Below are 14892 nucleotides of genomic sequence, written 5' to 3' on the forward strand. Positions count from 1 at the left end.
TCGTGACCTCCCTTTTAGAGTCATCAGCTTGGAAAGAGGCCCTTTGGCCCATTGTGTCAGCGCTGGCCATCAAACATCTAACTAATCTAAGTTTCCTTGGTTTGTCCCATACAACCTCATCACCCCACCTCCCCTCCCCCACAGACCACCTGTCCATTGTTTATCAGTTTTGCTTTTGCTGAGCAATGACCTTTATTCTCCTGTGTACTCATTCTGCTATCTTAATTTTCTGCCGCGATTTGCACTTCTTCAGTCTTTAATACCACCATTAACACTTCCTTTGTCTTGTGCCCATGACATCTTTGCCAATTCCTCCTTGGTACCGATCTATCCTTGACCTTTTATTCTGCCCCACCTACTCCCTTTTCCAACTCTATTTTTCATTAAATTTCAGTCCTCCTTTCGTCCTGTAGAAGAATCATATGGACTCTAATCTCTGTTTCTCTCTCCACAAATGCTGCCAGACCTGCTGAGTTTATCCAGCATTTTGTGTTTTTATTTCATTTCCAGCATCTGCAATATTTTGCTTTTCCTGGATTCATCAGGATTCAGACGAAAGGCCTAAAATGTTAACTCTCTCTCCACACAGCAGTGACTATTTGATTTGATTTATTATTTTCACAGGTATTGGCATACAATGAAAAGTAAGGTTTCTTGCACGCTATGCAGACAAAGCGTACTGTTCATAGAGAAGGAAAGGAGAGGGTACAGTTTCAGTCATAGCTAGGGTGTAGAGAAAGATCAGCTTAATTTGAGGTTAGGTCCATTCAAAAATCTCATGGCAGTAGGGAAGAAGCTGTTCTTGAGTCGGTTGGTATGTACCCTCAGACTTTTGTATTTTTTCCCGATGAAAGAGGTGGAAGAAAGTATGCCTCAGATGTGTAGAGTTCTTGATTATGCTGGCTGCTTTTCTGAGACAGAGGGAAGTGTCAACAGAGTAAATCAGTGGGAGGCTGGTTTGCGTGATGTACTGGGCTTCGTTCACAATCTTTTGTGGATTCATAGAATCATAGAATCCCATAGAATAGTGTAGGAAGAGGCCATTCGGTCCATCGAGCTTGTAATGACAACAATCCCATCCAGTCATATCCCCATAACCCCAAGTGTTTTACCCACTAATTCCTTGAAAACTAACCTGCACATCTTTGGATTGTGGGAAGAAACCAGAGGAAACCCATGCATACACAGGGAGAACTTGCAAATTCCACACAGACAGCCACCCTAAGTTGGAATTAAACCCGGATCCCTGGTGCTGTGAGGTAGCAGTGTTAACCACTGTGACACCCAGTTTTGCAGGTTTCTTGGAGTCTTGGGCAGAGCAGGAGTCATACCAAGCTATAATTCATCCACAAAGGATGTTTTCTATGGTGCTTCTGTGAGAGTTGTTGCGAACATGCCAAATTTCCTTAGCCGCCTGAGAAAGTAGAGGCATTAGTGAGCTTTAACTATAGTGTCAGTGTGGAGGGACCAGGATAGATTGTTGGTGACCTGGACACCTGAAACCTGTGGATGATTCTATCTTATCCACAATTTGATGTTTCCATGTGTCCCACTTATTTCCGCCTGTGCCATGCAGGGAACTTTCCCTCTCAGATAAAACATGAGAACAGCTGTTGAATTAAAACAATCGATTCTGCTCTGTAATAATCCAAAGATATTAACACCTCAGTGCAATTTTTTATTCATCTGTCTCTGTTGATTTGAATAAGTGATTTTTATGTCAACCCGTCAGATATATTATAATTCATCTCTAACACTGGTATTCACACCCAGATGCTGTCAGTGCCCTGAAAATTAGCACTGTACCTAAGCCATTAGCAGATACCTGCAAATAAGCCTGAACTGGTTCAAGAAAGAAACACTTAGCACAACATGCCTATATAAAGTGATTTAATGTTATGAGCTGCTTACACAGACTCCACTATCATCTCACTAAAACTCACTATTACATGGCGGTACTTTAAATGAGCAAGAGATTTAAATTCAGGCCACAACAAATGACTATTTTAAACCATCTCCTGATGTACACCTTAATTATCTTTTTGCACAGACCATTTAGCAATGTAAAGCACTGGGTAAACTGTTCAAGAATGTAGCAGTGTGATCTATTAGAAGGGCCAGCATGATAAGACAACATAAAATCTTACAGAGTATAATTAATTTTCTTGTTTTATTAACTTGCCAGCTTTCAAATGACAGACTGGCTATTTTTTATAGGTGCCTTTTCCAAATGGGGCAGCTCAAAATGCAAGAGAATAGCTTCTTTAAATGTGTACGAGAGTCATTCTTGCAGAGAAATTTCCCTGGAGCCACCTTTTACCCATTTAATGTGCAGCGGCATTATTTACTCGGCTTTTACCTTCAATTTTTTAAAAGATAAAGTAATTAAAATGCACAGCTGTTTAATTATACATTTGAAAAGTTACTGGAAGTCTCTACAGATCATCCATTGTGGTTTAGTGTTTCTGAGTAATTTCCCGCAGCTGGCAGTCACTTGATTATTTTTAACGTTTGCGCATCTCTGTCACTGTTTCACTCCCTCCTCCTGCACACTCATTAATCTCCCGTTCGCTCCTTCTCCCATGCATCCCTCTCCATTTCGCCCTGCCCCTTCTCCCATATCTCCTTCCACTGCCTCCCTACCTCTTGAGTACGTCAGTCTTCTTTCTGTAACTGCTCGCCTCTTGTGAGCCTGTTTCATGTATCTCCTCGCCTTTCATTCCATAGTAGAAGTAACACTTGCTGATGTGAAGGACTCCCAGTCCAAAGAGCCTGCAATGAATTATCCGCAATGACTCCCCTGAGAAGCAATGTACAAATTGGATTCCCAAAATCCAAAACTTAATTAAGTGTGTTCTGAATTTGCATAACATTGAGTGTTTTGAAGTAAATCCATGACCTACAATGAAACATTTAGATAGGTTTCCTGTACCTCATGTCAAATTGCATGATTGGTATTTAACAAAGAACAAAGAAAATTACAGCAGAGGAACAGGCCCTTTGGCCCTCCAAGCCTGCACCAACCATGCTGCTGTCTGAACCAAAACCCCCTACCTTCCAGGTACCATATCCCTCTATTCCCAACCTATTCATGCATTTGTCAAGATGCCACTTAAAAACTACTGTCGTATTTGCTTCCACTATCTCTCTCACCAGTGAATTCCAGGCTCCCACTACCCTTTTTGTAAAGAACTTGCCTTGTACATCTCCTTTAAACCTTGCCCCTCGCACCTTAAACCCATGCCCTCTTGTAATTGACACTTCCGCCCTGGGAAAAAGCTTTTGACTATCCACTCTGCACAACTGTACAACATATTTATGTTTACTTTTACTTAGCAAAGCATTTGAACATTTGCCAGAAATGTACGGTCTACTTGCTGTATGAAGTGCATATCCCAATCATCTGATTTTTATTCTACGAATAGTTTGGAGATGGACCATCTGGGTGGTCTTTTTCCAGCAGATCAAGGAAAATACACTCAAATATGTCAAGTTAATTTCGATATTTTAATGAAGTATTGGAACGATGTAATCTCCAGATATACCAGGGAATCTTTCACATGTTAGTTTTCTCTCTTAAAGTTCTTTCATAAATGGAGATGTGAAGACCTGTGGTATTATCGTTAGACTATTAATCCAGAAACTCAACTACTATTCTGGGGTCCTGGATTCAAATCCCGCCACGTGGAATTTGAATTCAATAAAAAATATCTGGAATTAAGAATCTACTGATGACCATTGTCAATTGTTGGAAAAATCTATTTTGGTCATTTATGTTCTTTAGGGAAGGAAATCTGCATTAATGGTATTTGCCTAACAGGTGCGCACTTTAATGGAGGAGGACATGGGTGAAAATTCTTTCACACAGAGAGCTCCCTTTCACCCGTCACTTGATCAACTCCAGAACTACCTCCCAGCAATGTGCACATTGTTTCAATTGAATGCAGTTGCTTGAATCACTTAAGAAGTCCAAGTACAGCAGATGATAGTCCAGCCCGGTTACTGCTACATTGTCCCTTGTTTGAACATAATAAGAACATAAGAAATAGGAGCAGGAGTAGGCCAAAGCTAGTGACTGTGGGAATAGATGACGTTGTATGCACCCAGGGTGAAGCACCTAGAAATTTGGGAAGGAGGGTCACAGGTCCGGCAGGAGAGGGCACCAGGCTGTGGAGATGGGGCAAGTCTGGGGAGGCAGTAACAGGAAGTGGAGCTGGCGGGGAGAAGTGGTAAGGCACATCTGGAAGGAGACAATTCACATGTGATCCAGAGTTCAATTTTACACATATGCATGTTGGCCTGGTCTGGCCAACATGTGACTCCAGAGTCACAGCAATGTGCTTGACTCTCAACTGCCCTCCAAGGGCAATTAGGAATAGGCAATGAATGCTGGCCAGTCAGCAATGCTCATGTCCCATGAATGAATAACAAAAAACTTACGAGATGGATGAAGAGATGAAACATTGTGTTGAAAATGGTTGTTAGTGGGAAAAGCAATTGGAAAAATAGCGCAGTGATGCAAACAGATATGAGCCCATCAGAAGTGACATATAGCAACTGAGAAAATAAAGCAGGCAATAAATTACATATCTTAGAATCCCTACAGTGGAGAAGGAGGTCATTTGGCCCATAAAGCCATCACCAACAACAATCCCACCCAGACCCTATCCCTGTAACCCCATTTATTTACCCTACTAGTCCCCCTGATCCCAATGGACAATTTATCATGGGAGGGGAAGGAGGCAGTGTGAGGAGGAGAAAAGAGAATCTTAAACCCAAGGAAATACCACTCATAAATCAAATAGTAGCCTCTCCTCTTCACGTCAACTCTGTACCTAAGACAATCCACCTAACTCACACACCTTTGGACTGTGGGAGGAAACCGGAGCACCCTGAGGAAATCCACACAGACATGGGGAGAATGTGCAAACTCCACACAGATAGTGACCCAAGCCAGGAATTGAATACAGGTCCTGGTGCTGTGAGGCAGCAGTGCTAACCACTGTGCCATCGTGCCACCCCTATCTTGGAAAGAATTCTAAAAGCATTTTCATAAAAGTGTCTATTTTCCGCAATCCCAAACCAGTTTATGGTTACACAGGCCTGTCACTGCCAGCTTTTTCTGACCTTTGTGTCAAACAGTTGTGCAACTATGCCCAATTGACATGCCCAGTTATGGTAGGATCCTAAGACAAACCTATTCTGCTTCAATGCTCCAGTGAAGCCTGACACAAGCTAAAGGAATGGCATCTCATCTTCTGACTGGGCATGTTGTAGCCCTCAGAACTCAATGTTAGGTTCGGCAACTTTAGATTTTTGACCTTTCTCCTCTACCTCCCCCTTTCTATTCTCATTTTTTAATATTCCATACATGTTATGCTTCAATGTAAAACACCCCTTCCCTCTCACCAGGCCATTTGTCTTTTATTCTTAAAGTTGTGGCTTTTTGTTATATTTTTTACATTCCCTCTCCTTTCAGTTTTGCTGAAAAGCCTATGGACTTGAAATGTTAACTTTCTCTCCTGATAGATGTTCCTCAAATGGCAGTGGATGCTGGTTCAGTTCTGGGTTTAAGTCTGAGATAGACAAATTTTTGTTGAGTGGTGATATCAAGGGACATGGGCTGACGGCAGGTAGATGGAGTTAGGCCACAAATCAGCCACTATCTTATTAAATGGCGGAGCAGGCTCAAGGGATTGAATAGTCTATTCCTGTGCCTATGTTCCAATCTCGGCAGACCTGCTAAATTTTTCCAGTGTCCCCTGTTCTCGTTTCAAATTCCAGCATTGTAGTATTGTACTTATTTTGACCTAATTTGTAATTGGCAATCAGTTGAGTATCAGTGTTGCAAAGTTTCCAATTATAAACTTGTTGTGGAAGATTGTCTTCAGAGTTGAGGTGAAAAGTATAGGCTATCATTTGATTTGTAAGTGGTATTTCCTTGGGTTTAAGATTCTCTCTTTTCCTCTTCACACTGCCTCTTGCCACTCTCATTAGTTACCTAAATGGTGTTAATTCTTCTGGCCAGAACTGCTGACACAGTTTTCAAGGAGCGTTGACCTAAATTAGGCAAGTGACAAAATGACCATCTCGCTGTGCAGAAAGTCAAAGAACAATGAACAAAGAAAAGTACAGCACAGGTACAGGCCCTTCGGCCCTCCATGTCCATGCTGATCATGATGCCCAAACTAAACTAAAAAAAAACTTTCTGTCCTTACTCTGTCTGTATCCCGCTATTCCTTCCCTATTCATGTACCCATCCAGATCCCTCTTGAATGTTACTAAAGTGTCTGCTTCCACCACCTCCTCTGGCAGCACGTTCCAGGCACCCACCACTCTCCGCATGAAAAACTTCCCCCTCCTTTCCCCCTCTCGCCTTCAACTTGTGCCCCCTTGTAATTGACCCTGGAAAAAAGCTTCTGACTATCCGCCCTGTCTATGCTGCTCATAATTTGTGGACCTCTATAAAGCCTGCCCTCAGTCTCTGTCTTTCCAGTGAGAATGATTGTAGTTTATTCAACTCTCCTCATAGTCAACATCCTTGAGACCAGGCAACATCCTCGAGAACCTTCTTTGCAGTCTCTCCAAAGCTTCCAGGTCCTTCTGGTAGAGTGGCCAGTCATTTAATCTAAAACTGCACCATTCTTAACAAGGACCTTCATAATAAATTCTCTCCACAAGTTAATAGTGAATGAATAAAGATCAAAAAAAAGTTCTAAATCAATGTGTTTTAAGATTTAACTCCTTGATGCAAAAGGTTTTCAGTAAAAAGTGTGAACTTTTATCACCCCCTGACAAATCTACTTTCAAAGCACTGCTCAGAATTTTATAAATCAAAAAAACCAGTCAGTTGGAACAAAGGATCTATGAAAATCCCAAAGGAATGACAAACTATTCTACAAAATCTCATTACCAGGAATCTCAAAAAAATTCTTTCAGAATGCTGCTATATTATTGCTACCTGGAGTGTTAAGAATCTATTTCACAGGTCTTAAGGATGCTTTCAATTGTGTACACAGTAACAGTACAGCAAGTGAGAAATTGAGAATGAGGGGGAATCCAATTTCTAGCTGCTCCATAAAGACATTTTTATTTGGTTCCTATGGCATGATAATGACCCAGAGCGGACAGGAGAGGGGAGCTCCTGGTTCACATCACATCACCCGTCAACACCCGTTAAAACCCAGGGAAGCTGATGATCTTACAAGCTCAAACTTCATAAATTCCAGTATCATCACACCTAAAACCACCAGCAATATGAATTCCTGTAGACTCCTCACCATCGAACCTGTGTTCCGCATCCTGCAATTTAACATTGAAGGGCTAACTGTGCCAAACGACAGCTAATCAGCACTCTCACCCAGAAACACACAACTAAAGTGTGCTGTACCCAAGAAACGCAGATTCCATCTGACAAATCTGGAAGACATAAGATCAACAGATTTGCCTGATATGTCATGCTGTGCATCCAATATAATAGTGGGCCATGTATGTTTAATCGGCCATGACAGGTGGAGTTTACTTCTCCTTGATATCATCAAGATTGGGGTCTTCAAGGTAGTAAATGTCTACAAGCCTCCCAGTCTTAGTTGGGGCAAAAATGTTCTCCCTAACCTATCACAGCCATCTGTCTACATTGGAGACTTCAACAGCCATCACACAGACTGGATCTACAATAAGATTGATGTTGATGGCACAAAACCTGCAAATTGGGCCACACAGAATGACCTCATGCCCCATACAGCCAAGAACTTTCCACTATGCAAAATAGAGGCATGACCACTCACCTGACCTTTGCTGGGTCAACTCAACACATGGCAACCCAGCCCCAACATAATGCCAAGTTCAACATAGCTTCCCACACAGTCAGCACAGACTAACTCTGACTCACATCGGCCTATCATTACCAGTTCAAAGAAGAAGCAGTGGAACCTACACAAAGCCACTGGGAGCAATATGGCAGGACACTAGAACAAAATTTGGTAATCCTGCGTACCCCCATAGAACAGGCATTCGGATGCTTCTGGGAAGCCATCTACAAAGTGGCCATTATTGGAATCTAGATTGAAATCTATTCCTATGGCTTATTGTCTAGTGTACGACCCCTCATGTACTTCTCCTTCTCAAAGAGGAATGTGCTTCTTTACTTCAACATTATGAGGAAACTGGTGACCCAGTAGAGCTGATCAGTTGATGAAGTCCTTGGACTCTGCCTGCTGAACTAGGTATCAAGAGATGGGCAGCATGGTGGCACAATGGTTGGCACTGCTGCCTCACAGTGCCAGGGACCTGGGTTCAATTGCAGCCTTGGGTCACTATGTGTGTGGAGTTTGCACATTCTCCTCATGTCTGTGTGGGTTTCCTCCGGGTTCTCCAGTTTCTTCCCACAGTCCAAAAATGTGCAGGTTAGGTTGATTTGGCCATGCTAAATTGACCCTAGTGTCAGGGGATTAGCAGGCTAAATATGTGGCGTTACAGCAATACAGCCTGGGTGGAATTGTGATTGGCGCAGTCTAGATGGGCTGAATGGTCTCCTTCTGCACTGTGGGAATTCTATGATTCTGAGACCACCAGCAATTTGGAACTTCACCTATTCCAACTAGAAATACTAGAGGTTCCTACACCATCCAGGAGCAGTCCAACAACCATTAATACCAAGCCAACTATCTCCAAATACCAACAACTTAATGACACATCCTCTCCATTTTGGAAAGGCACCCCTTGGCAAAGAAGTGAAAGAACAAATAAAGACTCAGCAGAGGGCTTTCCGATGGCATTATAATTTCAGATCATGCCCTGAACCTGTCACAGGGTGAAGTTGGACAATGGGTTACAAAACAACAAGCCTGTCTCTGCTGCCAGCTATGACATTCTTCCTGCATCTCTCAAATACCTTCCATGTGTCCACTGCTGATTAGCTCAATTTCTCATAAGGGTTATCCATGAAGGAAGACAGATCAGCCATGATCTTATTGAATGGCGGGGCAGGCTCGAAGGGCTGGATGGCCTACTCCTGCTCCTATTTCTTATGTTCTTATGTTTAAGACTGCCTAAACCTTGATGTGTGTCCAAAGTCATCAGCCTCCCAAAACTAGGCAAAGACCCAAGTTCACCTTCAAGCTACTGACCAATATATTTGCTCTCTGTGCTGCTGGATCTTAGAGCATCACATCTTACAGCAGGTGGAGCCAGAAGTGGAGAAAATCTTGAAAGCTGAGCAAGCTGCCTTTCAGTGAAGGAAAAGTACACAAGGCTTGGTCCTTGGCCTAACCACCTTCTTTGAAAATAGCTTTGAAAATAATCTCAAAACAAGTGCTGGGATTTTTGATTTCACTGCAGAATACGACTGACATATTGGTTTCCTTGTTAAAAATCTCAAGAGTCCTCCCTCCATAGGTTACTGATGCCATTGAACTATTAGCCTTACAAAGCCAGTTCACAGTGCAAATGAGTGATAAGATAAGGCCCTGGAGGAAACAGTCCTTAGGGATCTGTCCCAGCCCCAAACCTTTTTAATCTCACATCAACAATCCACCTCCAAAGCTGGGCAATTGGAGGCCTGTTCACCTTTGGTCCCATCTGTACAGCCATTGGAAAATTTGGCCTTACATTCCAGCTTACCTCAGAAGTTTATGTAGTTAACTTTAGTTAAATTTGGCTCGATTGCGGCAATACAGTGGTTAACACTGCTGCCTCACAGCACCGGGACCCAGATTCGATTCTGGCCTAGGGTCACTGTCTATGTGGAGTTTACACATTCTCCCTGTGTCTGCGTGGATTTCCTCTGGGTTCTCCAGTTTCCTCCCACAGTCCAAAGATGTGCGGATTAGGCGGATGGGCCATGCTAAATTGCCCCTAAGTGTCAGGGGGCCTAGAAGGGTAAATATATGAGGTTACGAGGCCTGAGTGGGATTGTTGTCAGTGCAGGCTTGATGGACCAAATGGCCTCTTTCTACATTGTAGGGGTTCTATGATTTAAATGAAAAGCACCTTTTGCCGAATCAGCAAAACATAATCCAAATAATATTTCCTGTTATCTACTCGAATGAAACCTGAGTTGCTGATTTAATTCACATAGGAAATTAGAATGGGTTGTCTCTGATATAAATTAACTGCACCATTGATGCGCATAAAATAGCTTTACTACAGATTTCACATCATTCAGAGTGTTAGTATTTGCTGAGGTTATTAATCTTGCTTTGGCAGCATCAGTTTGGTTTGGTTAATTATACATGTATATAACGGATTGTTGCCTTTTCTTTTCACAATGCTGATTAAATCCAATTGGAATTCTCGCCTGTACCAAACAGGTCCCTTTGGGACTCAGAATGATCAATGCACTGATATTGGTGTGCTCAGGCTCAATGAGATAAAAATGATTAAATTTGTTGTGTCAGAAATGGACATATTGGGTGGAATTTTCCTGTCCCGCCCACCACGGGAATTGTAGCAGATGTGGGGGGGCGGGGGGCATGCAAAAATCCCTTGTCCTTGGGTGGGAATTTCCGGACTTGGACCGAGCACAGCAGGAAAATCCCATCCTTTATTCCTCCCACAGTCCAAAACTGTGCGGGTTCGATGATTTGGTCCGCCAGAGATCGGTGCAGATTGGATGGATCAGATGTTCTCCTTCTTCACCGTAGAGATTCTATGATTCTACAAATATACAAGAATTATCATATTCAGTCTGAAAAAATTCTCATGAAGGGCAATTAATCACTTACAGATTTTTTTCTCCAAACGTTTAGCCAATTTGTCATGCTCAGAGGAGAATGCAATTTTGAATAAATATGCAATTAGCTTTAGTCTAATAGCTAAGGGCAGCACAGTGGCATAGTGGTTAGCATTGCTGCCTCACAGTGCCAGGGACCAGGGTTCGATTCCCGGCTTGGGTCACTGTCTGTGCAGAGACTGCATGGGTTTCCTCTGGTTGTTCCAGTTTCCTTCCACAGTCCAAAGATTTGCAGGTTAGATGAATTGGCCATGCTCAATTGCTCCTTAGTGTGAGGGGGACTAGCGGGATAAATACATGGAGTCAGGGGAATAGGGCTTGGGTGGGATTGTGGTCAGTGCAGACCTAATGGGCTGAACGGCATCCTCCTGTGTAAAGCTGGGTGTTAACTGCAATGAACAGATGACTACAAATACATTTGGTGAGGCACAATCTCTGGATTGTGGATAATGACAGCAGCCCATAAGAACAGCTATTCACCCTTGGAAAAGGGAAAATAAGGTTTTATTTAGACTTGGACAACTAAAACCGAGGCAGTTTTCGGGAAAAGCAAACTCGATTGCTGCGAATACTTACGAACACAATGATGGTGAGTTTGGTTGACACAGCCGTCCATTTAGGATTCATCGGAAAGTAATCAAACAGAATTCAAGTTTTTTTTGGCAGAGGTTTAACCCATTATCTATGTGTATTTTCTTGATGATCGTTTGGGTCAAAGTATACACTCTGATGTCTAACGGACCGAGCAGTGTCAGTGAATAACACAAATCACAAGATAAATATGGATGACAAAGGTCTTTTGATCTTCAACCATCCATCAAACATGGTTCAAATTACAAGGACAAACATAGCTAGTTAACCGTTTAGTGTAGTTCTGGGGCTGCATTAGCATTTCCCAGCAGAGACTATCACCCGAAGCTAGTGTGAAATACTGGCACGCAAAAATCAAAAGTCAAAACTCATGAGGGTCAGGCTAACATTGGGGATTGTGATTGTGACTCACCAGGTGGAGCCCATATACCAAGCCCCATATAAAGCAGGACCCTGAGTGGGTCCATTATTGCACTGTCCCAGTTGGGACCTGTTTGTCTTCACCACCGGCTTGTGGTTTTGCTTTACTTTATTTTGTGCAATAAAGCACTGCTTCTTTACAGCCCACTCCTGGGATTATTGTAGGAATCTGCAAAAGGGCCCTCTGGGAAAGAGATAGGAATGGGAAGTTGGGATAATGACAATTTTCAGGGCTTTGTGGAGTGGAGAGGCTTGAGCCAAGGAAAGTCCAACTCATCCCTCTAAGGAAACAGAAAGAGAAGCCCTCACTATATTTTAAATTAATCATATCTAGACATCAATGGCAGGTTTGTAGCCATGGAACCTTTGGTCAGACCTCCATTGAAAATGATTCTCAAACTGAATGATATTGTCAGTACGCTACTTATTCATTTGGATTACGTCCCCTCTCCCTTTGGACAAGTGACCGGCCCGTGCCTACTTTCCACTGAGTTAAAATGGTGCAGGGTTCTGGGAGCTCAATGTGAACCCTGCCTGTTATTTAACCCCCGCTCCATCGTGCATCGATTTCAAGGTGCAGAGCTGGCGTGGTGAAAATTCATGCATAAGGTTAAAAATGGACTTTTCAGATGTGAGATGGTGCTTCACCATTTGTGATCTGCCGCACCAGTTCCATCGGAGGTGGGCACCATATAAATTTGGGGCTGTCGCCTCGTTACCATCACTGTGGCACAGCCCCAGGGCCTCCACATTGTCTTTGGCTGGCTGCCTCTAGTCTCTGCTCAGTACTTGTGCGGATGGTTAGATCTTCAGGAAAATGGTCTCAGCACTGGGACGCTGCCAGTGGACTGGCACTTTGGTTGGCAGTGGGATTTTTCATTTCTGGCCACCTTTATAAGGGGGGAGAAAACTCCAGCCCCAGTTTAGTTATCTCAGTCTCTATGAGATCCAGGCAATCATAAAAATTAGCATGTTAAGATTAATGAGCTTCATCTAATTTTCAGTTCCTCTGTATTTTAAAGTATTAGGTTAATATAAGAGGTTAAGAACCACTTAAAGCAATTATTGAATATGGATGGTTCTATTGAAATCTGATGCATAGACAAAGTTCCTAATAGCTAAAGGATGGGCTAACAATAAACAGAGGGACAATTTGTTTCAGAGGGAGTAGATACCTAATGGTAAAATTATGCCATCACTCTCCAGTTAAGCTTAAATTTTACTGCAGTAAAAGGCACATAAAAGTAAAAGTGCAAATTTAATTATTATCTTTTAAATCAGGCAGACACTTTAAAAAACCCTTCAAATTCTCAAATTCACTGTAACTTCTTTGCCCTCTGAAAGGAATATGCTACATTTTTCTTTTTATGGGACAATCCACCTACGTCAATCCTCTTGAGTAGAGTAGCAAAGGAAATTTTCAACAGGGAACATATAAGTTTCTAACCTGGAACCTCAATCTCGCAAGGTTTAACTAGCTTTGGAATGGCGAGTATACGTCACAACGTGGGCTTTTCAGATCCCTGCACCTGATTTAGTCCATTCTGAATCATTGAAGTGAAGAAATTATTTTGGCACAAGAAAGCGGCACTGAAATCCCATTTCAGCCTCGCTTTAACTGTAGCTTTAGTTAGATAACCCCTGGCCAAAATCCACACGATTCTCCTTCACAACTAACCTCAAAGAGGGAACATGACTTTTCACCAATTGCCCTTTGGAAAGTGATTAACAACCAAAATTCACCAGGATAACCCAGGCTACTTTCACCCTCTGAGTCCCCGAGCCACAAAAAATAGTGAAGAAACAGGAAAACAAAATAAGGCACCAAAAAATGCAAGACATAATTGGAATAGTTTTATTTTAACAAATGCTTTTCTAGCCTTTTTTTTCTGCAAAGGCACTAATTATTGAGGAAAAATCTAGCTTTTGTGCAATTTCAGCCCATTGCTGAAAGGTGATAGTTCTATAATAAAAACAAATTACTTTGGATTTGGAATCTGAAACCAAAAGAGAAAATGCTGGAAAATCTCAGCAGGTCTGGCAGCACCAGTAAGGAGAGAAAAGAGCTAACGTTTCCAGTCCAGATAACCCTTTGCCAGAGCTTTGTCAAAGGGTCATCTGGACTCGAAACATCATCTCTTTTTTCTCCTTACAGATGCTGTCAGACCTGCTGAGATTTTCCAGCGTTTTCACTTTTGGTGACACGTTGGAAGTGTGTTCACCTGAAGCCACTGATGCAGGCAAACTGACAAAAATACCCAATGCGATTGTGATATTAGGAAACACCTGAGACAGTCCAAGTTTGAGCATTTCTCTTGAAGCAGTTCTGTTCACTGAGGACTTTATGGTGAAAAATAAGCCATTATAAAGAGTTACTGCAAATGAAGTGTGGCAAGTCCTATCGTGTGCTATTCCTGCTCCCTTAATGTATGCACATACTTACAACGCTGTGCCAGTAGAATAGGCTACACAGATGCCTGATGTACAATATGGAACAACAAAATTTACTTACTTTTCCTGTGTTATTTCCTTATGTGCATAAAAAGACGTTGCAAAACTTAAAAAAATCCAAGATAGCGTGGCAATTTCTTGAGAGCTGTGCCCAGCATATTCTCATTCTATCCTTTATCCTCATTCTATGCTTTTAAAACTGCTCTAACTCTTTTAAACTCTGTAACAATGTTTTAATTCAATTTTTTAACATCTTAGCTATGACTGTAACACTACATTTTAAATTGTCACAGTGTAACACAGTGTAGCACACTGTGGCATGGTGGCACAGTGGTTAGTGCTGCTACCTCATGGCGCCAGGCACTCAGGTTCAACTCCTGGCTTGGCTCACTGTCTGTGCAGAGTTTGCATGTTCTCCCCATGTCTGTGTAGGTTTCTTCCGGGTACTCCAGTTTCCCCCCACATTCTGAAAAATGTGCTGGTCAGGTGGATTGGCCACGCCAAATTCTCCCTCAGAGTACCCAAACAGGCACAGGAGTACGGCGACTAGGGAATTTTCACAGTAACGTCATTGCAGTGTTAATGTAAACCTACTTGTGACTAATAAATAAATTTTACTTTTCCATTCTGCACCCTCTCCTTTCCCTGTTTATGTACAGTATGCTTTGTCTGTACAGCGTGCAAGAAACAATACTTTT

Source organism: Carcharhinus amblyrhynchos, chromosome 29 (genome assembly GCF_965287045.1).
Source record: "Carcharhinus amblyrhynchos chromosome 29, sCarAmb.v2.hapA, whole genome shotgun sequence".
In the NCBI taxonomy this organism is placed as follows: Eukaryota; Metazoa; Chordata; class Chondrichthyes; order Carcharhiniformes; family Carcharhinidae; genus Carcharhinus; species Carcharhinus amblyrhynchos.